Below are 24,385 nucleotides of genomic sequence, written 5' to 3' on the forward strand. Positions count from 1 at the left end.
GTTAACCGAAAGGTTGGTGGTTCAAGCCCACCCAGGGACGATTTATTTCATTTTTTTTAAAGATATTTTGATATTTGAAAAGATCTTGAGACTGATTCTCTGTTCTTCAATCTAGTTTTAGACCCAAACTTCTGCTTTGGTTTAAGTCGTAACGACAAAGGCTGGCGAGTGTCTGTCTCTGTGGCGCAATCGGTTAGCGCGTTCGGCTGTTAACGAAAAGGTTGGAGGTTCAAGCCCACTCAGGGACGATTTAGTTTCTTTTTTTAAAGATATTTTGATATTTGAAAAGATCTTGAGACTGATCCTCTGTTCTTCAATCTAGTTTTAGACCCAAACTTCTGCTTTGGTTTAAGTCGTAATGACAAAGGCTAGTGAGTGTCTGTCTTTGTGGCGCAATCGGTTAGCGCGTTCGGCTGTTAACCGAAAGGTTGGTGGTTCAAGCCCACCCAGGGACGATTTATTTCTTTTTTTTTAAAGATATTTTGATATTTGAAAAGATCTTGAGACTGATTCTCTGTTCTTCAATCTAGTTTTAGACCCAAACTTCTGCTTTGGTTTAAGTCGTAATGACAAAGGCTGGCGAGTGTCTGTCTCTGTGGCGCAATCGGTTAGCGCGTTCGGCTGTTAACCGAAAGGTTGGTGGTTCAAGCCCACTCAGGGACGAATTAGTTTTTTTTTTTAAAGATATTTTGATATTTGAAAAGATCTTGAGACTGATTCTCTGGTCTTCAATCTAGTTTTAGACCCAAACTTCTGCTTTGGTTTATGTCGTAACGACAAAGGCTGGTGAGTGTCTGTCTCTGTGGCGCAATCGGTTAGCGCGTTCGGCTGTTAACCGAAAGGTTCGTGGTTCAAGCCCACCCAGGGACGATTTATTTCTTTTTTTTTTAAAGATATTTTGATATTTGAAAAGATCTTGAGACTGATTCTCTGTTCTTCAATCTAGTTTTAGACCCAAACTTCTGCTTTGGTTTAAGTCGTAACGACAAAGGCTGGTGAGTGTCTGTCTCTGTGGCGCAATCGGTTAGCGCGTTCGGCTGTTAACCGAAAGGTTGGTTGTTCAAGCCAACCCAGGGACGATTTAGTTTTTTCTTTTAAAGATATTTTGATATTTGAAAAGATCTTGAGACTGATTCTCTGTTCTTCAATCTAGTTTTAGACCCAAACTTCTGCTTTGGTTTAAGTCGTAATGACAAAGGCTGGTGAGTGTCTGTCTCTGTGCCGCAATCGGTTAGCGCGTTCGGCTGTTAACCGAAAGGTTCGTGGTTCAAGCCCACCCAGGGACGATTTATTTCTTTTTTTTTAAAGATATTTCGATATTTGAAAAGATCTTGAGACTGATTCTCTGTTCTTCAATCTAGTTTTAGACCCAAACTTCTGCTTTGGTTTAAGTCGTAACGACAAAGGCTGGTGAGTGTCTGTCTCTGTGGCGCAATCGGTTAGCGCGTTCGGCTGTTAACCGAAAGGTTGGTTGTTCAAGCCAACCCAGGGACGATTTAGTTTTTTCTTTTAAAGATATTTTGATATTTGAAAAGATCTTGAGACTGATTCTCTGTTCTTCAATCTAGTTTTAGACCCAAACTTCTGCTTTGGTTTAAGTCGTAATGACAAAGGCTGGTGAGTGTCTGTCTCTGTGCCGCAATCGGTTAGCGCGTTCGGCTGTTAACCGAAAGGTTCGTGGTTCAAGCCCACCCAGGGACGATTTATTTCTTTTTTTTTAAAGATATTTCGATATTTGAAAAGATCTTGAGACTGATTCTCTGTTCTTCAATCTAGTTTTAGACCCAAACTTCTGCTTTGGTTTAAGTCGTAACGACAAAGGCTGGTGAGTGTCTGTCTCTGTGGCGCAATCGGTTAGCGCGTTCGGCTGTTAACCGAAAGGTTGGTGGTTCAAGGCCACCCAGGGACGAATTAGTTTTTTTTTTTAAAGATATTTTGATATTTGAAAAGATCTTGAGACTGATCCTCTGTTCTTCAATCTAGTTTTAGACCCAAACTTCTGCTTTGGTTTAAGTCGTAACGACAAAGGCTGGTGACTGTCTGTCTCTGTGGCGCAATCGGTTAGCGCGTTCGGCTGTTAACGAAAAGGTTGGAGGTTCAAGCCCACTCAGGGACGGTTTAGTTTCTTTTTTTAAAGATATTTTGATATTTGAAAAGATCTTGAGACTGATCCTCTGTTCTTCAATCTAGTTTTAGACCCAAACTTCTGCTTTGGTTTAAGTCGTAATGACAAAGGCTAGTTAGTGTCTGTCTTTGTGGCGCAATCGGTTAGCGCGTTCGGCTGTTAACCGAAAGGTTGGTGGTTCAAGCCCACCCAGGGACGATTTATTTCGTTTTTTTTAAAGATATTTTGATATTTGAAAAGATCTTGAGACTGATTCTCTGTTCTTCAATCTAGTTTTAGACCCAAACTTCTGCTTTGGTTTAAGTCGTAATGACAAAGGCTGGCGAGTGTCTGTCTCTGTGGCGCAATCGGTTAGCGCGTTCGGCTGTTAACCGAAAGGTTGGTGGTTCAAGCCCACTCAGGGACGAATTAGTTTTTTTTTTTAAAGATATTTTGATATTTGAAAAGATCTTGAGACTGATTCTCTGGTCTTCAATCTAGTTTTAGACCCAAACTTCTGCTTTGGTTTATGTCGTAACGACAAAGGCTGGTGAGTGTCTGTCTCTGTGGCGCAATCGGTTAGCGCGTTCGGCTGTTAACCGAAAGGTTGGTGGTTCAAGCCCACCCAGGGACGATTTATTTCTTTTTTTTTAAAGATATTTTGATATTTGAAAAGATCTTGAGACTGATTCTCTGTTCTTCAATCTAGTTTTAGACCCAAACTTCTACTTTGGTTTAAGTCGTAACGACAAAGGCTGGTGAGTGTCTGTCTCTGTGGCGCAATCGGTTAGCGCGTTCGGCTGTTAACCGAAAGGTTGGTGGTTCAAGCCCACCCAGGGACGATTTATTTCTTTTTTTTTAAAGATATTTTGATATTTGAAAAGATCTTGAGACTGATTATCTGTTCTTCAATCTAGTTTTAGACCCAAACTTCTGCTTTGGTTTAAGTCGTAACGCCAAAGGCTGGTGAGTGTCTATCTCTGTGGCGCAATCGGTTAGCGCGTTCGGCTGTTAACCGAAAGGTTGGTGGTTCAAGCCCACTCAGGGACGAATTAGTTTTTTTTTTTAAAGATATTTTGATATTTGAAAAGATCTTGAGACTGATTCTCTGTTCTTCAATCTAGTTTTAGACCCAAACTTCTGCTTTGGTTTAAGTCGTAACGCCAAAGGCTGGTGAGTGTCTATCTCTGTGGCGCAATCGGTTAGCGCGTTCGGCTGTTAACCGAAAGGTTGGTGGTTCAAGCCCACCCAGGGACGATTTATTTCTTTTTTTTTAAAGATATTTTGATATTTGAAAAGATCTTGAGACTGATTCTCTGTTCTTCAATCTAGTTTTAGACCCAAACTTCTGCTTTGGTTTAAGTCGTAACGCCAAAGGCTGTTGAGTGTCTGTCTCTGTGGCGCAATCGGTTAGCGCGTTCGGCTGTTAACCGAAAGGTTGGTGGTTCAAGCCAACCCAGGGACGATTTAGTTTTTTCTTTTAAAGATATTTTGATATTTGAAAAGATCTTGAGACTGATTCTCTGTTCTTCAATCTAGTTTTAGACCCAAACTTCTGCTTTGGTTTAAGTCGTAACGACAAAGGCTGGCGAGTGTCTGTCTCTGTGGCGCAATCGGTTAGCGCGTTCGGCTGTTAACGAAAGGGTTGGAGGTTCAAGCCCACTCAGGGACGATTTAGTTTCTTTTTTTAAAGATATTTTGATATTTGAAAAGATCTTGAGACTGATCCTCTGTTCTTCAATCTAGTTTTAGACCCAAACTTCTGCTTTGGTTTAAGTCGTAATGACAAAGGCTAGTGAGTGTCTGTCTTTGTGGCGCAATCGGTTAGCGCGTTCGGCTGTTAACCGAAAGGTTGGTGGTTCAAGCCCACCCAGGGATGATTTATTTCTTCTTTTTTAAAGATATTTTGATATTTGAAAAGATCTTGAGACTGATTCTCTGTTCTTCAATCTAGTTTTAGACCCAAACTTCTGCTTTGGTTTAAGTCGTAATGACAAAGGCTGGCGAGTGTCTGTCACTGTGGCGCAATCGGTTAGCGCGTTCGGCTGTTAACCGAAAGGTTGGTGGTTCAAGCCCACTCAGGGACGAATTAGTTTTTTTTTTTAAAGATATTTTGATATTTGAAAAGATCTTGAGACTGATTCTCTGGTCTTCAATCTAGTTTTAGACCCAAACTTCTGCTTTGGTTTATGTCGTAACGACAAAGGCTGGTGAGTGTCTGTCTCTGTGGCGCAATCGGTTAGCGCGTTCGGCTGTTAACCGAAAGGTTGGTGGTTCAAGCCCACCCAGGGACGATTTATTTCTTTTTTTTTAAAGATATTTTGATATTTGAAAAGATCTTGAGACTGATTCTCTGTTCTTCAATCTAGTTTTAGACCCAAACTTCTACTTTGGTTTAAGTCGTAACGACAAAGGCTGGTGAGTGTCTGTCTCTGTGGCGCAATCGGTTAGCGCGTTCGGCTGTTAACCGAAAGGTTGGTGGTTCAAGCCCACCCAGGGACGATTTATTTCTTTTTTTTTAAAGATATTTTGATATTTGAAAAGATCTTGAGACTGATTATCTGTTCTTCAATCTAGTTTTAGACCCAAACTTCTGCTTTGGTTTAAGTCGTAACGCCAAAGGCTGGTGAGTGTCTATCTCTGTGGCGCAATCGGTTAGCGCGTTCGGCTGTTAACCGAAAGGTTGGTGGTTCAAGCCCACTCAGGGACGAATTAGTTGTTTTTTTTAAAGATATTTTGATATTTGAAAAGATCTTGAGACTGATTCTCTGTTCTTCAATCTAGTTTTAGACCCAAACTTCTGCTTTGGTTTAAGTCGTAACGCCAAAGGCTGGTGAGTGTCTATCTCTGTGGCGCAATCGGTTAGCGCGTTCGGCTGTTAACCGAAAGGTTGGTGGTTCAAGCCCACCCAGGGACGATTTATTTCTTTTTTTTTAAAGATATTTTGATATTTGAAAAGATCTTGAGACTGATTCTCTGTTTTTCAATCTAGTTTTAGACCCAAACTTCTGCTTTGGTTTAAGTCGTAATAACAATGGCTGGTGCGTGTCTGTCTCTGTGGCGCAATCGGTTAGCGCGTTCGGCTGTTAATCGATAGGTTGTTGGTTCAAGCCCACGCAATGACGATTTATTTCTTTTTTTTTAAAGATATTTTGATATTTGAAAAGATCTTGAGACTGATTCTCTGTTCTTCAATCTAGTTTTAGACCCAAACTTCTGATCTGGTTTAAGTCGTAACGACAAAGGCTGGTGAGTGTCTGTCTTTGTGGCGCAATCGGTTAGCGCGTTCGGCTGTTAACCGAAAGGTTGGTGGTTCAAGCCCACCCAGGGACGATTTATTTCTATTTTTTTAAAGATATTTTGATATTTGAAAAGATCTTGAGACTGATTCTCTGTTCTTCAATCTAGTTTTAGACCCAAACTTCTGCTTTGGTTTAAGTCGTAACGCCAAAGGCTGGTGAGTGTCTATCTCTGTGGCGCAATCGGTTAGCGCGTTCGGCTGTTAACCGAAAGGTTGGTGGTTCAAGCCCACCCAGGGACGATTTATTTCTTTTTTTTTAAAGATATTTTGATATTTGAAAAGATCTTGAGACTGATTCTCTGTTTTTCAATCTAGTTTTAGACCCAAACTTCTGCTTTGGTTTAAGTCGTAATAACAATGGCTGGTGCGTGTCTGTCTCTGTGGCGCAATCGGTTAGCGCGTTCGGCTGTTAATCGATAGGTTGGTGGTTCAAGCCCACGCAATGACGATTTATTTCTTTTTTTTTAAAGATATTTTGATATTTGAAAAGATCTTGAGACTGATTCTCTGTTCTTCAATCTAGTTTTAGACCCAAACTTCTGCTTTGGTTTAAGTCGTAACGCCAAATGCTGGTGAGTGTCTGTCTCTGTGGCGCGATCGGTTAGCGCGTTCGGTTGTTAACCGAAAGGTTGGTGGTTCAAGCCAACCCAGGGACGATTTAATTTTTTCTTTTAAAGATATTTTGATATTTGAAAAGATCTTGAGACTGATTCTCTGTTCTTCAATCTAGTTTTAGACCCAAACTTCTGCTTTGGTTTAAGTCGTAATGACAAAGGCTGGTGAGTGTCTCTCTCTGTGCTGCAATCGGTTAGCGCGTTCGGCTGTTAAACGAAAGGTTGGTGGTTCAAGCCCACCCAGGGACGATTTATTTCTTTTTTTTTTAAAGATATTTTGATATTTGAAAAGATCTTGAGACTGATTCTCTGTTCTTCAATCTAGTTTTAGACCCAAACTTCTGCTTTGGTTTAAGTCGTAATAACAATGACTGCTGAGTGTCTGTCTCTGTGACGCAATCGGTTAGCGCGTTCGGCTGTTTACCGAAAGGTTGGTGGTTCAAGCCCACCCAGGGACGATTTATTTCTTTTTTTTTCAAGATATTTTGATATTTGAAAAGATCTTGAGACTGATTCTCTGTTCTTCAATCTAGTTTTAGACCCAAACTTCTGCTTTGGTTTAAGTCGTAATGACAAAGGCTAGTGAGTGTCTGTCTTTGTGGCGCAATCGGTTAGCGCGTTCGGCTGTTAACCGAAAGGTTGGTGGTTCAAGCCCACCCAGGGACGATTTATTTCTTTTTTTTTAAAGATATTTTGATATTTGAAAAGATCTTGAGACTGATTCTCTGTTCTTCAATCTAGTTTTAGACCCAAACTTCTGCTTTGGTTTAAGTCGTAATGACAAAGGCTGGCGAGTGTCTGTCTCTGTGGCGCAATCGGTTAGCGCGTTCGGCTGTTAACCGAAAGGTTGGTGGTTCAAGCCCACTCAGGGACGAATTAGTTTTTTTTTTTAAAGATATTTTGATATTTGAAAAGATCTTGAGACTGATTCTCTGGTCTTCAATCTAGTTTTAGACCCAAACTTCTGCTTTGGTTTATGTCGTAACGACAAAGGCTGGTGAGTGTCTGTCTCTGTGGCGCAATCGGTTAGCGCGTTCGGCTGTTAACCGAAAGGTTGGTGGTTCAAGCCCACCCAGGGACGATTTATTTCTTTTTTTTTAAAGATATTTTGATATTTGAAAAGATCTTGAGACTGATTCTCTGTTCTTCAATCTAGTTTTAGACCCAAACTTCTACTTTGGTTTAAGTCGTAACGACAAAGGCTGGTGAGTGTCTGTCTCTGTGGCGCAATCGGTTAGCGCGTTCGGCTGTTAACCGAAAGGTTGGTGGTTCAAGCCCACCCAGGGACGATTTATTTCTTTTTTTTTAAAGATATTTTGATATTTGAAAAGATCTTGAGACTGATTATCTGTTCTTCAATCTAGTTTTAGACCCAAACTTCTGCTTTGGTTTAAGTCGTAACGCCAAAGGCTGGTGAGTGTCTATCTCTGTGGCGCAATCGGTTAGCGCGTTCGGCTGTTAACCGAAAGGTTGGTGGTTCAAGCCCACTCAGGGACGAATTAGTTTTTTTTTTTAAAGATATTTTGATATTTGAAAAGATCTTGAGACTGATTCTCTGTTCTTCAATCTAGTTTTAGACCCAAACTTCTGCTTTGGTTTAAGTCGTAACGCCAAAGGCTGGTGAGTGTCTATCTCTGTGGCGCAATCGGTTAGCGCGTTCGGCTGTTAACCGAAAGGTTGGTGGTTCAAGCCCACCCAGGGACGATTTATTTCTTTTTTTTTAAAGATATTTTGATATTTGAAAAGATCTTGAGACTGATTCTCTGTTCTTCAATCTAGTTTTAGACCCAAACTTCTGCTTTGGTTTAAGTCGTAACGCCAAAGGCTGTTGAGTGTCTGTCTCTGTGGCGCAATCGGTTAGCGCGTTCGGCTGTTAACCGAAAGGTTGGTGGTTCAAGCCAACCCAGGGACGATTTAGTTTTTTCTTTTAAAGATATTTTGATATTTGAAAAGATCTTGAGACTGATTCTCTGTTCTTCAATCTAGTTTTAGACCCAAACTTCTGCTTTGGTTTAAGTCGTAACGACAAAGGCTGGCGAGTGTCTGTCTCTGTGGCGCAATCGGTTAGCGCGTTCGGCTGTTAACGAAAAGGTTGGAGGTTCAAGCCCACTCAGGGACGATTTAGTTTCTTTTTTTAAAGATATTTTGATATTTGAAAAGATCTTGAGACTGATCCTCTGTTCTTCAATCTAGTTTTAGACCCAAACTTCTGCTTTGGTTTAAGTCGTAATGACAAAGGCTAGTGAGTGTCTGTCTTTGTGGCGCAATCGGTTAGCGCGTTCGGCTGTTAACCGAAAGGTTGGTGGTTCAAGCCCACCCAGGGACGATTTATTTCTTTTTTTTTAAAGATATTTTGATATTTGAAAAGATCTTGAGACTGATTCTCTGTTCTTCAATCTAGTTTTAGACCCAAACTTCTGCTTTGGTTTAAGTCGTAATGACAAAGGCTGGCGAGTGTCTGTCACTGTGGCGCAATCGGTTAGCGCGTTCGGCTGTTAACCGAAAGGTTGGTGGTTCAAGCCCACTCAGGGACGAATTAGTTTTTTTTTTTAAAGATATTTTGATATTTGAAAAGATCTTGAGACTGATTCTCTGGTCTTCAATCTAGTTTTAGACCCAAACTTCTGCTTTGGTTTATGTCGTAACGACAAAGGCTGGTGAGTGTCTGTCTCTGTGGCGCAATCGGTTAGCGCGTTCGGCTGTTAACCGAAAGGTTGGTGGTTCAAGCCCACCCAGGGACGATTTATTTCTTTTTTTTTAAAGATATTTTGATATTTGAAAAGATCTTGAGACTGATTCTCTGTTCTTCAATCTAGTTTTAGACCCAAACTTCTACTTTGGTTTAAGTCGTAACGACAAAGGCTGGTGAGTGTCTGTCTCTGTGGCGCAATCGGTTAGCGCGTTCGGCTGTTAACCGAAAGGTTGGTGGTTCAAGCCCACCCAGGGACGATTTATTTCTTTTTTTTTAAAGATATTTTGATATTTGAAAAGATCTTGAGACTGATTATCTGTTCTTCAATCTAGTTTTAGACCCAAACTTCTGCTTTGGTTTAAGTCGTAACGCCAAAGGCTGGTGAGTGTCTATCTCTGTGGCGCAATCGGTTAGCGCGTTCGGCTGTTAACCGAAAGGTTGGTGGTTCAAGCCCACTCAGGGACGAATTAGTTTTTTTTTTTAAAGATATTTTGATATTTGAAAAGATCTTGAGACTGATTCTCTGTTCTTCAATCTAGTTTTAGACCCAAACTTCTGCTTTGGTTTAAGTCGTAACGCCAAAGGCTGGTGAGTGTCTATCTCTGTGGCGCAATCGGTTAGCGCGTTCGGCTGTTAACCGAAAGGTTGGTGGTTCAAGCCCACCCAGGGACGATTTATTTCTTTTTTTTTAAAGATATTTTGATATTTGAAAAGATCTTGAGACTGATTCTCTGTTTTTCAATCTAGTTTTAGACCCAAACTTCTGCTTTGGTTTAAGTCGTAATAACAATGGCTGGTGCGTGTCTGTCTCTGTGGCGCAATCGGTTAGCGCGTTCGGCTGTTAATCGATAGGTTGTTGGTTCAAGCCCACGCAATGACGATTTATTTCTTTTTTTTTAAAGATATTTTGATATTTGAAAAGATCTTGAGACTGATTCTCTGTTCTTCAATCTAGTTTTAGACCCAAACTTCTGCTTTGGTTTAAGTCGTAACGCCAAAGGCTGGTGAGTGTCTATCTCTGTGGCGCAATCGGTTAGCGCGTTCGGCTGTTAACCGAAAGGTTGGTGGTTCAAGCCCACCCAGGGACGATTTATTTCTTTTTTTTTAAAGATATTTTGATATTTGAAAAGATCTTGAGACTGATTCTCTGTTTTTCAATCTAGTTTTAGACCCAAACTTCTGCTTTGGTTTAAGTCGTAATAACAATGGCTGGTGCGTGTCTGTCTCTGTGGCGCAATCGGTTAGCGCGTTCGGCTGTTAATCGATAGGTTGGTGGTTCAAGCCCACGCAATGACGATTTATTTCTTTTTTTTTAAAGATATTTTGATATTTGAAAAGATCTTGAGACTGATTCTCTGTTCTTCAATCTAGTTTTAGACCCAAACTTCTGCTTTGGTTTAAGTCGTAATGACAAAGGCTGGCGAGTGTCTGTCTCTGTGGCGCAATCGGTTAGCGCGTTCGGCTGTTAACCGAAAGGTTGGTGGTTCAAGCCCACTCAGGGACGAATTAGTTTTTTTTTTTAAAGATATTTTGATATTTGAAAAGATCTTGAGACTGATTCTCTGGTCTTCAATCTAGTTTTAGACCCAAACTTCTGCTTTGGTTTATGTCGTAACGACAAAGGCTGGTGAGTGTCTGTCTCTGTGGCGCAATCGGTTAGCGCGTTCGGTTGTTAACCGAAAGGTTGGTGGTTCAAGCCAACCCAGGGACGATTTAATTTTTTCTTTTAAAGATATTTTGATATTTGAAAAGATCTTGAGACTGATTCTCTGTTCTTCAATCTAGTTTTAGACCCAAACTTCTGCTTTGGTTTAAGTCGTAATGACAAAGGCTGGTGAGTGTCTGTCTCTGTGCTGCAATCGGTTAGCGCGTTCGGCTGTTAAACGAAAGGTTGGTGGTTCAAGCCCACCCAGGGACGATTTATTTCTTTTTTTTTTAAAGATATTTTGATATTTGAAAAGATCTTGAGACTGATTCTCTGTTCTTCAATCTAGTTTTAGACCCAAACTTCTGCTTTGGTTTAAGTCGTAATAACAATGACTGCTGAGTGTCTGTCTCTGTGACGCAATCGGTTAGCGCGTTCGGCTGTTTACCGAAAGGTTGGTGGTTCAAGCCCACCCAGGGACGATTTATTTCTTTTTTTTTCAAGATATTTTGATATTTGAAAAGATCTTGAGACTGATTCTCTGTTCTTCAATCTAGTTTTAGACCCAAACTTCTGATCTGGTTTAAGTCGTAACGACAAAGGCTGCTGATGTCTGTCTCTGTGGCGCAATCGGTTAGCGCGTTTGGCTGTTAACCGTAAGGTTGGTGGTTCAAGCACACCCAGGGACGATTTAGTTTTTTTTTTAAAGATATTTTGATATTTGAAAAGATCTTGAGACTGATTCTCTGTTCTTCAATCTAGTTTTAGACCCAAACTTCTGCTTTGGTTTAAGTCATAACCACAAAGGCTGTTGAGTGTCTGTCTCTGTGGCGCAATCGGTTAGCGCGTTCGGCTGTTAACCGAAAGGTTGGTGGTTCAAGCCAACCCAGGGACTATTTATTTCTTTTTTTTAAAAGATATTTTGATATTTGAAAAGATCTTGAGACTGATTCTCTGTTCTTCAATCTAGTTTTAGACCCAAACTTCTGCTTTGGTTTAAGTCGCAATGACAAAGGCTGGTGAGTGTCTGTCGCTGTGCCGCAATCGGTTAGCGCGATCGGCTGTTAAACGAAAGGTTGGTGGTTCAAGCCCACCAAGGGACGATTTATTTCTTTTTTTTTAAAGATATTTTGATATTTGAAAAGATCTTGAGACTGATTCTCTGTTCTTCAATCTAGTTTTAGACCCAAACTTCTGATCTGGTTTAAGTCGTAACGACAAAGGCTGGTGAGTGTCTGTCTCTGTGGCGCAATCGGTTAGCGCGTTCGGCTGTTAACCGAAAGGTTGGTGGTTCAAGCCCACCCAGGGACGATTTATTTCTTTTTTTTTAAATATATTTTGATATTTGAAAAGATCTTGAGACTGATTCTCTGTTCTTCAATCTAGTTTTAGACCCAAACTTCTGCTTTGGTTTCAGTCGTAACGACAAAGGCTGGTGAGTGTCTGTCTCTGTGGCGCAATCGGTTAGCGCGTTCGGCTGTTAACCGAAAGGTTGGTGGTTCAAGCCCACCCAGGGACGATTTTGTTTTTTTTTTTAAAGATATTTTGATATTTGAAAAGATCTTGAGACTGATTCTCTGTTCTTCAATCTAGTTTTAGACCCAAACTTCTGCTTTGGTTTAAGTCGTAACGACAAAGGCTGGTGAGTGCCTGTCTCTGTGGAGCAATCGGTTAGCACGTTCGGCTGTTAACCGAAAGGTTGGTGATTCAAGCCCACCCAGGGACGATTTAGTTTTGTTTTTTAAAGATATTTTGATATTTGAAAAGATCTTGAGACTGATTCTCTGTTCTTCAATCTAGTTTTAGACCCAAACTTCTGCTTTGGTTTAAGTCGTAACGCCAAAGGCTGTTGAGTGTCTGTCTCTGTGGCGCAATCGGTTAGCGCGTTCGGCTGTTAACCGAAAGGTTGGTGGTTCAAGCCAACCCAGGGACGATTTAGTTTTTTCTTTTAAAGATATTTTGATATTTGAAAAGATCTTGAGACTGATTCTCTGTTCTTCAATCTAGTTTTAGACCCAAACTTCTGCTTTGGTTTAAGTCGTAACGACAAAGGCTGGCGAGTGTCTGTCTCTGTGGCGCAATCGGTTAGCGCGTTCGGCTGTTAACGAAAGGGTTGGAGGTTCAAGCCCACTCAGGGACGATTTAGTTTCTTTTTTTAAAGATATTTTGATATTTGAAAAGATCTTGAGACTGATCCTCTGTTCTTCAATCTAGTTTTAGACCCAAACTTCTGCTTTGGTTTAAGTCGTAATGACAAAGGCTAGTGAGTGTCTGTCTTTGTGGCGCAATCGGTTAGCGCGTTCGGCTGTTAACCGAAAGGTTGGTGGTTCAAGCCCACTCAGGGACGAATTAGTTGTTTTTTTTAAAGATATTTTGATATTTGAAAAGATCTTGAGACTGATTCTCTGTTCTTCAATCTAGTTTTAGACCCAAACTTCTGCTTTGGTTTAAGTCGTAACGCCAAAGGCTGGTGAGTGTCTATCTCTGTGGCGCAATCGGTTAGCGCGTTCGGCTGTTAACCGAAAGGTTGGTGGTTCAAGCCCACCCAGGGACGATTTATTTCTTTTTTTTTAAAGATATTTTGATATTTGAAAAGATCTTGAGACTGATTCTCTGTTTTTCAATCTAGTTTTAGACCCAAACTTCTGCTTTGGTTTAAGTCGTAATAACAATGGCTGGTGCGTGTCTGTCTCTGTGGCGCAATCGGTTAGCGCGTTCGGCTGTTAATCGATAGGTTGTTGGTTCAAGCCCACGCAATGACGATTTATTTCTTTTTTTTTAAAGATATTTTGATATTTGAAAAGATCTTGAGACTGATTCTCTGTTCTTCAATCTAGTTTTAGACCCAAACTTCTGATCTGGTTTTAGTCGTAACGACAAAGGCTGGTGAGTGTCTGTCTTTGTGGCGCAATCGGTTAGCGCGTTCGGCTGTTAACCGAAAGGTTGGTGGTTCAAGCCCACCCAGGGACGATTTATTTCTATTTTTTTAAAGATATTTTGATATTTGAAAAGGTCTTGAGACTGATTCTCTGTTCTTCAATCTAGTTTTAGACCCAAACTTCTGCTTTGGTTTAAGTCGTAACGCCAAAGGCTGGTGAGTGTCTATCTCTGTGGCGCAATCGGTTAGCGCGTTCGGCTGTTAACCGAAAGGTTGGTGGTTCAAGCCCACCCAGGGACGATTTATTTCTTTTTTTTTAAAGATATTTTGATATTTGAAAAGATCTTGAGACTGATTCTCTGTTTTTCAATCTAGTTTTAGACCCAAACTTCTGCTTTGGTTTAAGTCGTAATAACAATGGCTGGTGCGTGTCTGTCTCTGTGGCGCAATCGGTTAGCGCGTTCGGCTGTTAATCGATAGGTTGGTGGTTCAAGCCCACGCAATGACGATTTATTTCTTTTTTTTTAAAGATATTTTGATATTTGAAAAGATCTTGAGACTGATTCTCTGTTCTTCAATCTAGTTTTAGACCCAAACTTCTGCTTTGGTTTAAGTCGTAACGCCAAATGCTGGTGAGTGTCTGTCTCTGTGGCGCGATCGGTTAGCGCGTTCGGTTGTTAACCGAAAGGTTGGTGGTTCAAGCCAACCCAGGGACGATTTAATTTTTTCTTTTAAAGATATTTTGATATTTGAAAAGATCTTGAGACTGATTCTCTGTTCTTCAATCTAGTTTTAGACCCAAACTTCTGCTTTGGTTTAAGTCGTAATGACAAAGGCTGGTGAGTGTCTCTCTCTGTGCTGCAATCGGTTAGCGCGTTCGGCTGTTAAACGAAAGGTTGGTGGTTCAAGCCCACCCAGGGACGATTTATTTCTTTTTTTTTTAAAGATATTTTGATATTTGAAAAGATCTTGAGACTGATTCTCTGTTCTTCAATCTAGTTTTAGACCCAAACTTCTGCTTTGGTTTAAGTCGTAATAACAATGACTGCTGAGTGTCTGTCTCTGTGACGCAATCGGTTAGCGCGTTCGGCTGTTTACCGAAAGGTTGGTGGTTCAAGCCCACCCAGGGACGATTTATTTCTTTTTTTTTCAAGATATTTTGATATTTGAAAAGATCTTGAGACTGATTCTCTGTTCTTCAATCTAGTTTTAGACCCAAACTTCTGCTTTGGTTTAAGTCGTAATGACAAAGGCTAGTGAGTGTCTGTCTTTGTGGCGCAATCGGTTAGCGCGTTCGGCTGTTAACCGAAAGGTTGGTGGTTCAAGCCCACCCAGGGACGATTTATTTCTTTTTTTTTAAAGATATTTTGATATTTGAAAAGATCTTGAGACTGATTCTCTGTTCTTCAATCTAGTTTTAGACCCAAACTTCTGCTTTGGTTTAAGTCGTAATGACAAAGGCTGGCGAGTGTCTGTCTCTGTGGCGCAATCGGTTAGCGCGTTCGGCTGTTAACCGAAAGGTTGGTGGTTCAAGCCCACTCAGGGACGAATTAGTTTTTTTTTTTAAAGATATTTTGATATTTGAAAAGATCTTGAGACTGATTCTCTGGTCTTCAATCTAGTTTTAGACCCAAACTTCTGCTTTGGTTTATGTCGTAACGACAAAGGCTGGTGAGTGTCTGTCTCTGTGGCGCAATCGGTTAGCGCGTTCGGCTGTTAACCGAAAGGTTGGTGGTTCAAGCCCACCCAGGGACGATTTATTTCTTTTTTTTTAAAGATATTTTGATATTTGAAAAGATCTTGAGACTGATTCTCTGTTCTTCAATCTAGTTTTAGACCCAAACTTCTACTTTGGTTTAAGTCGTAACGACAAAGGCTGGTGAGTGTCTGTCTCTGTGGCGCAATCGGTTAGCGCGTTCGGCTGTTAACCGAAAGGTTGGTGGTTCAAGCCCACCCAGGGACGATTTATTTCTTTTTTTTTAAAGATATTTTGATATTTGAAAAGATCTTGAGACTGATTATCTGTTCTTCAATCTAGTTTTAGACCCAAACTTCTGCTTTGGTTTAAGTCGTAACGCCAAAGGCTGGTGAGTGTCTATCTCTGTGGCGCAATCGGTTAGCGCGTTCGGCTGTTAACCGAAAGGTTGGTGGTTCAAGCCCACTCATGGACGAATTAGTTTTTTTTTTTAAAGATATTTTGATATTTGAAAAGATCTTGAGACTGATTCTCTGTTCTTCAATCTAGTTTTAGACCCAAACTTCTGCTTTGGTTTAAGTCGTAACGCCAAAGGCTGGTGAGTGTCTATCTCTGTGGCGCAATCGGTTAGCGCGTTCGGCTGTTAACCGAAAGGTTGGTGGTTCAAGCCCACCCAGGGACGATTTATTTCTTTTTTTTTAAAGATATTTTGATATTTGAAAAGATCTTGAGACTGATTCTCTGTTCTTCAATCTAGTTTTAGACCCAAACTTCTGCTTTGGTTTAAGTCGTAACGCCAAAGGCTGTTGAGTGTCTGTCTCTGTGGCGCAATCGGTTAGCGCGTTCGGCTGTTAACCGAAAGGTTGGTGGTTCAAGCCAACCCAGGGACGATTTAGTTTTTTCTTTTAAAGATATTTTGATATTTGAAAAGATCTTGAGACTGATTCTCTGTTCTTCAATCTAGTTTTAGACCCAAACTTCTGCTTTGGTTTAAGTCGTAACGACAAAGGCTGGCGAGTGTCTGTCTCTGTGGCGCAATCGGTTAGCGCGTTCGGCTGTTAACGAAAAGGTTGGAGGTTCAAGCCCACTCAGGGACGATTTAGTTTCTTTTTTTAAAGATATTTTGATATTTGAAAAGATCTTGAGACTGATCCTCTGTTCTTCAATCTAGTTTTAGACCCAAACTTCTGCTTTGGTTTAAGTCGTAATGACAAAGGCTAGTGAGTGTCTGTCTTTGTGGCGCAATCGGTTAGCGCGTTCGGCTGTTAACCGAAAGGTTGGTGGTTCAAGCCCACCCAGGGACGATTTATTTCTTTTTTTTTAAAGATATTTTGATATTTGAAAAGATCTTGAGACTGATTCTCTGTTCTTCAATCTAGTTTTAGACCCAAACTTCTGCTTTGGTTTAAGTCGTAATGACAAAGGCTGGCGAGTGTCTGTCACTGTGGCGCAATCGGTTAGCGCGTTCGGCTGTTAACCGAAAGGTTGGTGGTTCAAGCCCACTCAGGGACGAATTAGTTTTTTTTTTTAAAGATATTTTGATATTTGAAAAGATCTTGAGACTGATTCTCTGGTCTTCAATCTAGTTTTAGACCCAAACTTCTGCTTTGGTTTATGTCGTAACGACAAAGGCTGGTGAGTGTCTGTCTCTGTGGCGCAATCGGTTAGCGCGTTCGGCTGTTAACCGAAAGGTTGGTGGTTCAAGCCCACCCAGGGACGATTTATTTCTTTTTTTTTAAAGATATTTTGATATTTGAAAAGATCTTGAGACTGATTCTCTGTTCTTCAATCTAGTTTTAGACCCAAACTTCTACTTTGGTTTAAGTCGTAACGACAAAGGCTGGTGAGTGTCTGTCTCTGTGGCGCAATCGGTTAGCGCGTTCGGCTGTTAACCGAAAGGTTGGTGGTTCAAGCCCACCCAGGGACGATTTATTTCTTTTTTTTTAAAGATATTTTGATATTTGAAAAGATCTTGAGACTGATTCTCTGTTCTTCAATCTAGTTTTAGACCCAAACTTCTGCTTTGGTTTAAGTCGTAACGCCAAAGGCTGGTGAGTGTCTATCTCTGTGGCGCAATCGGTTAGCGCGTTCGGCTGTTAACCGAAAGGTTGGTGGTTCAAGCCCACTCAGGGACGAATTAGTTTTTTTTTTTAAAGATATTTTGATATTTGAAAAGATCTTGAGACTGATTCTCTGTTCTTCAATCTAGTTTTAGACCCAAACTTCTGCTTTGGTTTAAGTCGTAACGCCAAAGGCTGGTGAGTGTCTATCTCTGTGGCGCAATCGGTTAGCGCGTTCGGCTGTTAACCGAAAGGTTGGTGGTTCAAGCCCACCCAGGGACGATTTATTTCTTTTTTTTTAAAGATATTTTGATATTTGAAAAGATCTTGAGACTGATTCTCTGTTTTTCAATCTAGTTTTAGACCCAAACTTCTGCTTTGGTTTAAGTCGTAATAACAATGGCTGGTGCGTGTCTGTCTCTGTGGCGCAATCGGTTAGCGCGTTCGGCTGTTAATCGATAGGTTGTTGGTTCAAGCCCACGCAATGACGATGTATTTCTTTTTTTTTAAAGATATTTTGATATTTGAAAAGATCTTGAGACTGATTCTCTGTTCTTCAATCTAGTTTTAGACCCAAACTTCTGATCTGGTTTAAGTCGTAACGCCAAAGGCTGGTGAGTGTCTGTCTTTGTGGCGCAATCGGTTAGCGCGTTCGGCTGTTAACTGAAAGGTTGGTGGTTCAAGCCCACCCAGGGACGATCTATTTCTTTTTTTTTAAAGATATTTTGATATTTGAAAAGATCTTGAGACTGATTCTCTGTTTTTCAATCTAGTTTTAGACCCAAACTTCTGCTTTGGTTTAAGTCGTAATAACAATGGCTGGTGCGTGTCTGTCTCTGTGGCGCAATCGGTTAGCGCGTTCGGCTGTTAATCGATAGGTTGGTGGTTCAAGCCCACGCAATGACGATTTATTTCTTTTTTTTTAAAGATATTTTGATATTTGAAAAGATCTTGAGACTGATTCTCTGTTCTTCAATCTAGTTTTAGACCCAAACTTCTACTTTGGTTTAAGTCGTAACGCCAAATGCTGGTGAGTGTCTGTCTCTGTGGCGCGATCGGTTAGCGCGTTCGGTTGTTAACCGAAAGGTTGGTGGTTCAAGCCAACCCAGGGACGATTTAATTTTTTCTTTTAAAGATATTTTGATATTTGAAAAGATCTTGAGACTGATTCTCTGTTCTTCAATCTAGTTTTAGACCCAAACTTCTGCTTTGGTTTAAGTCGTAATGACAAAGGCTGGTGAGTGTCTGTCTCTGTGCTGCAATCGGTTAGCGCGTTCGGCTGTTAAACGAAAGGTTGGTGGTTCAAGCCCACCCAGGGACGATTTATTTCTTTTTTTTTTAAAGATATTTTGATATTTGAAAAGATCTTGAGACTGATTCTCTGTTCTTCAATCTAGTTTTAGACCCAAACTTCTGCTTTGGTTTAAGTCGTAATAACAATGACTGCTGAGTGTCTGTCTCTGTGACGCAATCGGTTAGCGCGTTCGGCTGTTTACCGAAAGGTTGGTGGTTCAAGCCCACCCAGGGACGATTTATTTCTTTTTTTTTCAAGATATTTTGATATTTGAAAAGATCTTGAGACTGATTCTCTGTTCTTCAATCTAGTTTTAGACCCAAACTTCTGATCTGGTTTAAGTCGTAACGACAAAGGCTGCTGATGTCTGTCTCTGTGGCGCAATCGGTTAGCGCGTTTGGCTGTTAACCGTAAGGTTGGTGGTTCAAGCACACCCAGGGACGATTTAGTTTTTTTTTTAAAGATATTTTGATATTTGAAAAGATCTTGAGACTGATTCTCTGTTCTTCAATCTAGTTTTAGACCCAAACTTCTGCTTTGGTTTAAGTCGTAATGACAAAGGCTGGCGAGTGTCTGTCACTGTGGCGCAATCGGTTAGCGCGTTCGGCTGTTAACCGAAAGGTTGGTGGTTCAAGCCCACTCAGGGACGAATTAGTTTTTTTTTTTAAAGATATTTTGATATTTGAAAAGATCTTGAGACTGATTCTCTGGTCTTCAATCTAGTTTTAGACCCAAACTTCTGCTTTGGTTTATGTCGTAACGACAAAGGCTGGTGAGTGTCTGTCTCTGTGGCGCAATCGGTTAGCGCGTTCGGCTGTTAACCGAAAGGTTGGTGGTTCAAGCCCACCCAGGGACGATTTATTTCTTTTTTTTTAAAGATATTTTGATATTTGAAAAGATCTTGAGACTGATTCTCTGTTCTTCAATCTAGTTTTAGACCCAAACTTCTACTTTGGTTTAAGTCGTAACGACAAAGGCTGGTGAGTGTCTGTCTCTGTGGCGCAATCGGTTAGCGCGTTCGGCTGTTAACCGAAAGGTTGGTGGTTCAAGCCCACCCAGGGACGATTTATTTCTTTTTTTTTAAAGATATTTTGATATTTGAAAAGATCTTGAGACTGATTATCTGTTCTTCAATCTAGTTTTAGACCCAAACTTCTGCTTTGGTTTAAGTCGTAACGCCAAAGGCTGGTGAGTGTCTATCTCTGTGGCGCAATCGGTTAGCGCGTTCGGCTGTTAACCGAAAGGTTGGTGGTTCAAGCCCACTCAGGGACGAATTAGTTTTTTTTTTTAAAGATATTTTGATATTTGAAAAGATCTTGAGACTGATTCTCTGTTCTTCAATCTAGTTTTAGACCCAAACTTCTGCTTTGGTTTAAGTCGTAACGCCAAAGGCTGGTGAGTGTCTATCTCTGTGGCGCAATCGGTTAGCGCGTTCGGCTGTTAACCGAAAGGTTGGTGGTTCAAGCCCACCCAGGGACGATTTATTTCTTTTTTTTTAAAGATATTTTGATATTTGAAAAGATCTTGAGACTGATTCTCTGTTTTTCAATCTAGTTTTAGACCCAAACTTCTGCTTTGGTTTAAGTCGTAATAACAATGGCTGGTGCGTGTCTGTCTCTGTGGCGCAATCGGTTAGCGCGTTCGGCTGTTAATCGATAGGTTGTTGGTTCAAGCCCACGCAATGACGATGTATTTCTTTTTTTTTAAAGATATTTTGATATTTGAAAAGATCTTGAGACTGATTCTCTGTTCTTCAATCTAGTTTTAGACCCAAACTTCTGATCTGGTTTAAGTCGTAACGCCAAAGGCTGGTGAGTGTCTGTCTTTGTGGCGCAATCGGTTAGCGCGTTCGGCTGTTAACTGAAAGGTTGGTGGTTCAAGCCCACCCAGGGACGATCTATTTCTTTTTTTTTAAAGATATTTTGATATTTGAAAAGATCTTGAGACTGATTCTCTGTTTTTCAATCTAGTTTTAGACCCAAACTTCTGCTTTGGTTTAAGTCGTAATAACAATGGCTGGTGCGTGTCTGTCTCTGTGGCGCAATCGGTTAGCGCGTTCGGCTGTTAATCGATAGGTTGGTGGTTCAAGCCCACGCAATGACGATTTATTTCTTTTTTTTTAAAGATATTTTGATATTTGAAAAGATCTTGAGACTGATTCTCTGTTCTTCAATCTAGTTTTAGACCCAAACTTCTACTTTGGTTTAAGTCGTAACGCCAAATGCTGGTGAGTGTCTGTCTCTGTGGCGCGATCGGTTAGCGCGTTCGGTTGTTAACCGAAAGGTTGGTGGTTCAAGCCAACCCAGGGACGATTTAATTTTTTCTTTTAAAGATATTTTGATATTTGAAAAGATCTTGAGACTGATTCTCTGTTCTTCAATCTAGTTTTAGACCCAAACTTCTGCTTTGGTTTAAGTCGTAATGACAAAGGCTGGTGAGTGTCTGTCTCTGTGCTGCAATCGGTTAGCGCGTTCGGCTGTTAAACGAAAGGTTGGTGGTTCAAGCCCACCCAGGGACGATTTATTTCTTTTTTTTTTAAAGATATTTTGATATTTGAAAAGATCTTGAGACTGATTCTCTGTTCTTCAATCTAGTTTTAGACCCAAACTTCTGCTTTGGTTTAAGTCGTAATAACAATGACTGCTGAGTGTCTGTCTCTGTGACGCAATCGGTTAGCGCGTTCGGCTGTTTACCGAAAGGTTGGTGGTTCAAGCCCACCCAGGGACGATTTATTTCTTTTTTTTTCAAGATATTTTGATATTTGAAAAGATCTTGAGACTGATTCTCTGTTCTTCAATCTAGTTTTAGACCCAAACTTCTGATCTGGTTTAAGTCGTAACGACAAAGGCTGCTGATGTCTGTCTCTGTGGCGCAATCGGTTAGCGCGTTTGGCTGTTAACCGTAAGGTTGGTGGTTCAAGCACACCCAGGGACGATTTAGTTTTTTTTTTAAAGATATTTTGATATTTGAAAAGATCTTGAGACTGATTCTCTGTTCTTCAATCTAGTTTTAGACCCAAACTTCTGCTTTGGTTTAAGTCATAACCACAAAGGCTGTTGAGTGTCTGTCTCTGTGGCGCAATCGGTTAGCGCGTTCGGCTGTTAACCGAAAGGTTGGTGGTTCAAGCCAACCCAGGGACTATTTATTTCTTTTTTTTAAAAGATATTTTGATATTTGAAAAGATCTTGAGACTGATTCTCTGTTCTTCAATCTAGTTTTAGACCCAAACTTCTGCTTTGGTTTAAGTCGCAATGACAAAGGCTGGTGAGTGTCTGTCGCTGTGCCGCAATCGGTTAGCGCGATCGGCTGTTAAACGAAAGGTTGGTGGTTCAAGCCCACCAAGGGACGATTTATTTCTTTTTTTTTAAAGATATTTTGATATTTGAAAAGATCTTGAGACTGATTCTCTGTTCTTCAATCTAGTTTTAGACCCAAACTTCTGATCTGGTTTAAGTCGTAACGACAAAGGCTGGTGAGTGTCTGTCTCTGTGGCGCAATCGGTTAGCGCGTTCGGCTGTTAACCGAAAGGTTGGTGGTTCAAGCCCACCCAGGGACGATTAATTTCTTTTTTTTTAAATATATTTTGATATTTGAAAAGATCTTGAGACTGATTCTCTGTTCTTCAATCTAGTTTTAGACCCAAACTTCTGCTTTGGTTTCAGTCGTAATAACAATGGCTGGTGAGTGTCTCTCTCTGTGGCGCAATCGGTTAGCGCGTTCGGCTGTTAACCGAAAGGTTGGTGGCTCAAGCCCACCCAGGGACGATTTATTTCTTTTTTTTAAAAGATATTTTGATATTTGAAAAGATCTTGAGACTGATTCTCTGTTCTTCAATCTAGTTTTAGACCCAAACTTCTGCTTTGGTTTCAGTCGTAATAACAATGGCTGGTGAGTGTCTGTCTCTGTGGCGCAATCGGTTAGCGCGTTCGGCTGTTAACCGAAAGGTTGGTGGTTCAAGCCCACCCAGGGACGATTAATTTCTTTTTTTTTAAAGATATTTTGATATTTGAAAAGATCTTGAGACTGATTCTCTGTTCTTCAATCTAGTTTTAGACCCAAACTTCTGCTTTGGTTTCAGTCGTAATAACAATGGCTGGTGAGTGTCTCTCTCTGTGGCGCAATCGGTTAGCGCGTTCGGCTGTTAACCGAAAGGTTGGTGGCTCAAGCCCACCCAGGGACGATTTATTTCTATTTTTTAAAAGATATTTTGATATTTGAAAAGATCCTGAGACTGATTCTCTGTTCTTCAATCTAGATTTAGACCCAAACTTCTGCTTTGGTTTAAGTCGTAATGACAAAGGCTGGCGGGTGTCTGTCTCTGTGGCGCAATCGGTTAGAGCGGTCGGCTGTTAACCGAAAGGTTGGTGGTTCAAGCCCACCCAGGGACGATTTAGTTTCTTTTTTTAAAGATATTTTGATATTTGAAAAGATCTTGAGACTGATCCTCTGTTCTTCAATCTAGTTTTAGACCCAAACTTCTGCTTTGGTTTAAGTCGTAACGACAAAGGCTGGTGAGTGTCTGTCACTGTGGCGCAATCGGTTAGCGCTTTCTGCTGTTAACCGAAAGGTTGGAGGTTCAAGCCCACCCAGGGACGATTTAGTTGTTTTTTTTAAAGATATTTTGATATTTGAAAAGATCTTGAGACTGATTCTCTGTTCTTCAATCTAGTTTTAGACCCAAACTTCTGCTTTGGTTTAAGTCGTAATGACAAAGGCTGGTGAGTGTCTGTCTCTGTGCCGCAATCGGTTAGCGCGTTCGGCTGTTAACCGAAAGGTTGGTGGTTCAAGCCCACCCAGGGACGATTTATTTCTTTTTTTTTTAAAGATATTTTGATATTTGAAAAGATCTTGAGACTGATTCTCTGTTCTTCAATCTAGTTTTAGACCCAAACTTCTGCTTTGGTTTAAGTCGTAATGACAAAGGCTGGTGAGTGTCTGTCTCTGTGGCGCAATCGGTTAGCGCGTTCGGCTGTTAATCGAAAAGTTGGTGGCTCAAGCCCACCCAGGGACGAATTAGTTTTTTTTTTTTAAGATATTTTGATATTTGAAAAGATCTTGAGACTGATTCTCTGTTCTTCAATCTAGTTTTAGACCCAAACTTCTGCTTTGGTTTAAGTCGTAACGACAAAGGCTGGTGAGTGTCTGTCTCTGTGGCGCAATCGGTTAGCGCGTTCGGCTGTTAACCGAAAGGTTGGTGGTTCAAGCCCACCCAGGGACGATTTATTTCTTTTTTTTTAAAGATATTTTGATATTTGAAAAGATCTTGAGACTGATTCTCTGTTCTTCAATCTAGTTTTAGACCCAAACTTCTGCTTTGGTTTAAGTCGTAATAACAATGGCTGGTGCGTGTCTGTCTCTGCGGCGCAATCGGTTAGCGCGTTCGGCTGTTAACCGATAGGTTGGTGGTTCAAGCCCACCCAGGGACGATTTATTTCTTTTTTTTTAAAGATATTTTGATATTTGAAAAGATCTTGAGACTGATTCTCTGTTCTTCAATCTAGTTTTAGACCCAAACTTCTGCTTTGGTTTAAGTCGTAACGCCAAAGGCTGTTGAGTGTCTGTCTCTGTGGCGCAATCGGTTAGCGCGTTCGGCTGTTAACCGAAAGGTTGGTGGTTCAAGCCAACCCAGGGACGTTTTAGTTTTTTCTTTTAAAGATATTTTGATATTTGAAAAGATCTTGAGACTGATTCTCTGTTCTTCAATCTAGTTTTAGACCCAAACTTCTGCTTTGGTTTAAGTCGTAATGACAAAGGCTGGCGAGTGTCTGTCTCTGTCGCGCAATCGGTTAGCGCGTTCGGCTGTTAACCGAAAGGTTCGTGGTTCAAGCCCACCCAGGGACGATTTAGTTTTTTCTTTTAAAGATATTTTGATATTTGAAAAGATCTTGAGACTGATTCTCTGTTCTTCAATCTAGTTTTAGACCCAAACTTCTGCTTTGGTTTAAGTCGTAATGACAAAGGCTGGTGAGTGTCTGTCTCTGTGGCGCAATCGGTTAGCGCGTTCGGCTGTTAACCGAAAGGTTGGTGGTTCAAGCCAACCCAGGGACGATTTAGTTTTTTCTTTTAAAGATATTTTGATATTTGAAAAGATCTTGAGACTG

General features: G+C 40.8%; 19 non-coding genes across 19 annotated transcripts; all 19 read left to right on the plus strand.

Moving 5' to 3' along the window:
• Positions 1 to 2,664: 2,664 nt before the first annotated feature.
• Trnan-guu (transfer RNA asparagine (anticodon GUU)) lies at positions 2,665 to 2,738 on the plus strand. The gene has a single exon. It is a non-coding gene; the product is annotated as a tRNA-Asn (tRNA).
• Positions 2,739 to 2,872: 134 nt separating this feature from the next.
• On the plus strand, positions 2,873 to 2,946 carry Trnan-guu (transfer RNA asparagine (anticodon GUU)). Its single transcript has one exon. It is a non-coding gene; the product is annotated as a tRNA-Asn (tRNA).
• A 1,378-nt stretch (positions 2,947 to 4,324) lies between these two features.
• Positions 4,325 to 4,398, plus strand: Trnan-guu (transfer RNA asparagine (anticodon GUU)). The gene has a single exon. It is a non-coding gene; the product is annotated as a tRNA-Asn (tRNA).
• A 134-nt stretch (positions 4,399 to 4,532) lies between these two features.
• Trnan-guu (transfer RNA asparagine (anticodon GUU)) lies at positions 4,533 to 4,606 on the plus strand. Its single transcript has one exon. It is a non-coding gene; the product is annotated as a tRNA-Asn (tRNA).
• A 2,420-nt stretch (positions 4,607 to 7,026) lies between these two features.
• Positions 7,027 to 7,100, plus strand: Trnan-guu (transfer RNA asparagine (anticodon GUU)). The gene has a single exon. It is a non-coding gene; the product is annotated as a tRNA-Asn (tRNA).
• A 134-nt stretch (positions 7,101 to 7,234) lies between these two features.
• On the plus strand, positions 7,235 to 7,308 carry Trnan-guu (transfer RNA asparagine (anticodon GUU)). The gene has a single exon. It is a non-coding gene; the product is annotated as a tRNA-Asn (tRNA).
• A 1,378-nt stretch (positions 7,309 to 8,686) lies between these two features.
• Positions 8,687 to 8,760, plus strand: Trnan-guu (transfer RNA asparagine (anticodon GUU)). Its single transcript has one exon. It is a non-coding gene; the product is annotated as a tRNA-Asn (tRNA).
• Positions 8,761 to 8,894: 134 nt separating this feature from the next.
• Trnan-guu (transfer RNA asparagine (anticodon GUU)) lies at positions 8,895 to 8,968 on the plus strand. Its single transcript has one exon. It is a non-coding gene; the product is annotated as a tRNA-Asn (tRNA).
• Positions 8,969 to 11,593: 2,625 nt separating this feature from the next.
• Trnan-guu (transfer RNA asparagine (anticodon GUU)) lies at positions 11,594 to 11,667 on the plus strand. The gene has a single exon. It is a non-coding gene; the product is annotated as a tRNA-Asn (tRNA).
• A 134-nt stretch (positions 11,668 to 11,801) lies between these two features.
• Positions 11,802 to 11,875, plus strand: Trnan-guu (transfer RNA asparagine (anticodon GUU)). Its single transcript has one exon. It is a non-coding gene; the product is annotated as a tRNA-Asn (tRNA).
• A 3,040-nt stretch (positions 11,876 to 14,915) lies between these two features.
• Positions 14,916 to 14,989, plus strand: Trnan-guu (transfer RNA asparagine (anticodon GUU)). The gene has a single exon. It is a non-coding gene; the product is annotated as a tRNA-Asn (tRNA).
• Positions 14,990 to 15,123: 134 nt separating this feature from the next.
• On the plus strand, positions 15,124 to 15,197 carry Trnan-guu (transfer RNA asparagine (anticodon GUU)). Its single transcript has one exon. It is a non-coding gene; the product is annotated as a tRNA-Asn (tRNA).
• A 1,378-nt stretch (positions 15,198 to 16,575) lies between these two features.
• Trnan-guu (transfer RNA asparagine (anticodon GUU)) lies at positions 16,576 to 16,649 on the plus strand. Its single transcript has one exon. It is a non-coding gene; the product is annotated as a tRNA-Asn (tRNA).
• Positions 16,650 to 16,783: 134 nt separating this feature from the next.
• Positions 16,784 to 16,857, plus strand: Trnan-guu (transfer RNA asparagine (anticodon GUU)). The gene has a single exon. It is a non-coding gene; the product is annotated as a tRNA-Asn (tRNA).
• Positions 16,858 to 19,066: 2,209 nt separating this feature from the next.
• Trnan-guu (transfer RNA asparagine (anticodon GUU)) lies at positions 19,067 to 19,140 on the plus strand. Its single transcript has one exon. It is a non-coding gene; the product is annotated as a tRNA-Asn (tRNA).
• A 134-nt stretch (positions 19,141 to 19,274) lies between these two features.
• Trnan-guu (transfer RNA asparagine (anticodon GUU)) lies at positions 19,275 to 19,348 on the plus strand. Its single transcript has one exon. It is a non-coding gene; the product is annotated as a tRNA-Asn (tRNA).
• Positions 19,349 to 21,766: 2,418 nt separating this feature from the next.
• Trnan-guu (transfer RNA asparagine (anticodon GUU)) lies at positions 21,767 to 21,840 on the plus strand. The gene has a single exon. It is a non-coding gene; the product is annotated as a tRNA-Asn (tRNA).
• Positions 21,841 to 22,182: 342 nt separating this feature from the next.
• Positions 22,183 to 22,256, plus strand: Trnan-guu (transfer RNA asparagine (anticodon GUU)). The gene has a single exon. It is a non-coding gene; the product is annotated as a tRNA-Asn (tRNA).
• A 1,172-nt stretch (positions 22,257 to 23,428) lies between these two features.
• On the plus strand, positions 23,429 to 23,502 carry Trnan-guu (transfer RNA asparagine (anticodon GUU)). The gene has a single exon. It is a non-coding gene; the product is annotated as a tRNA-Asn (tRNA).
• Positions 23,503 to 24,385: the final 883 nt, after the last annotated feature.

The sequence above is a fragment of the Octopus bimaculoides genome, chromosome 18 (genome assembly GCF_046866305.1).
Source record: "Octopus bimaculoides isolate indiv1 chromosome 18, ASM4686630v1, whole genome shotgun sequence".
NCBI classification, from domain to species: domain Eukaryota; kingdom Metazoa; phylum Mollusca; class Cephalopoda; order Octopoda; family Octopodidae; genus Octopus; species Octopus bimaculoides.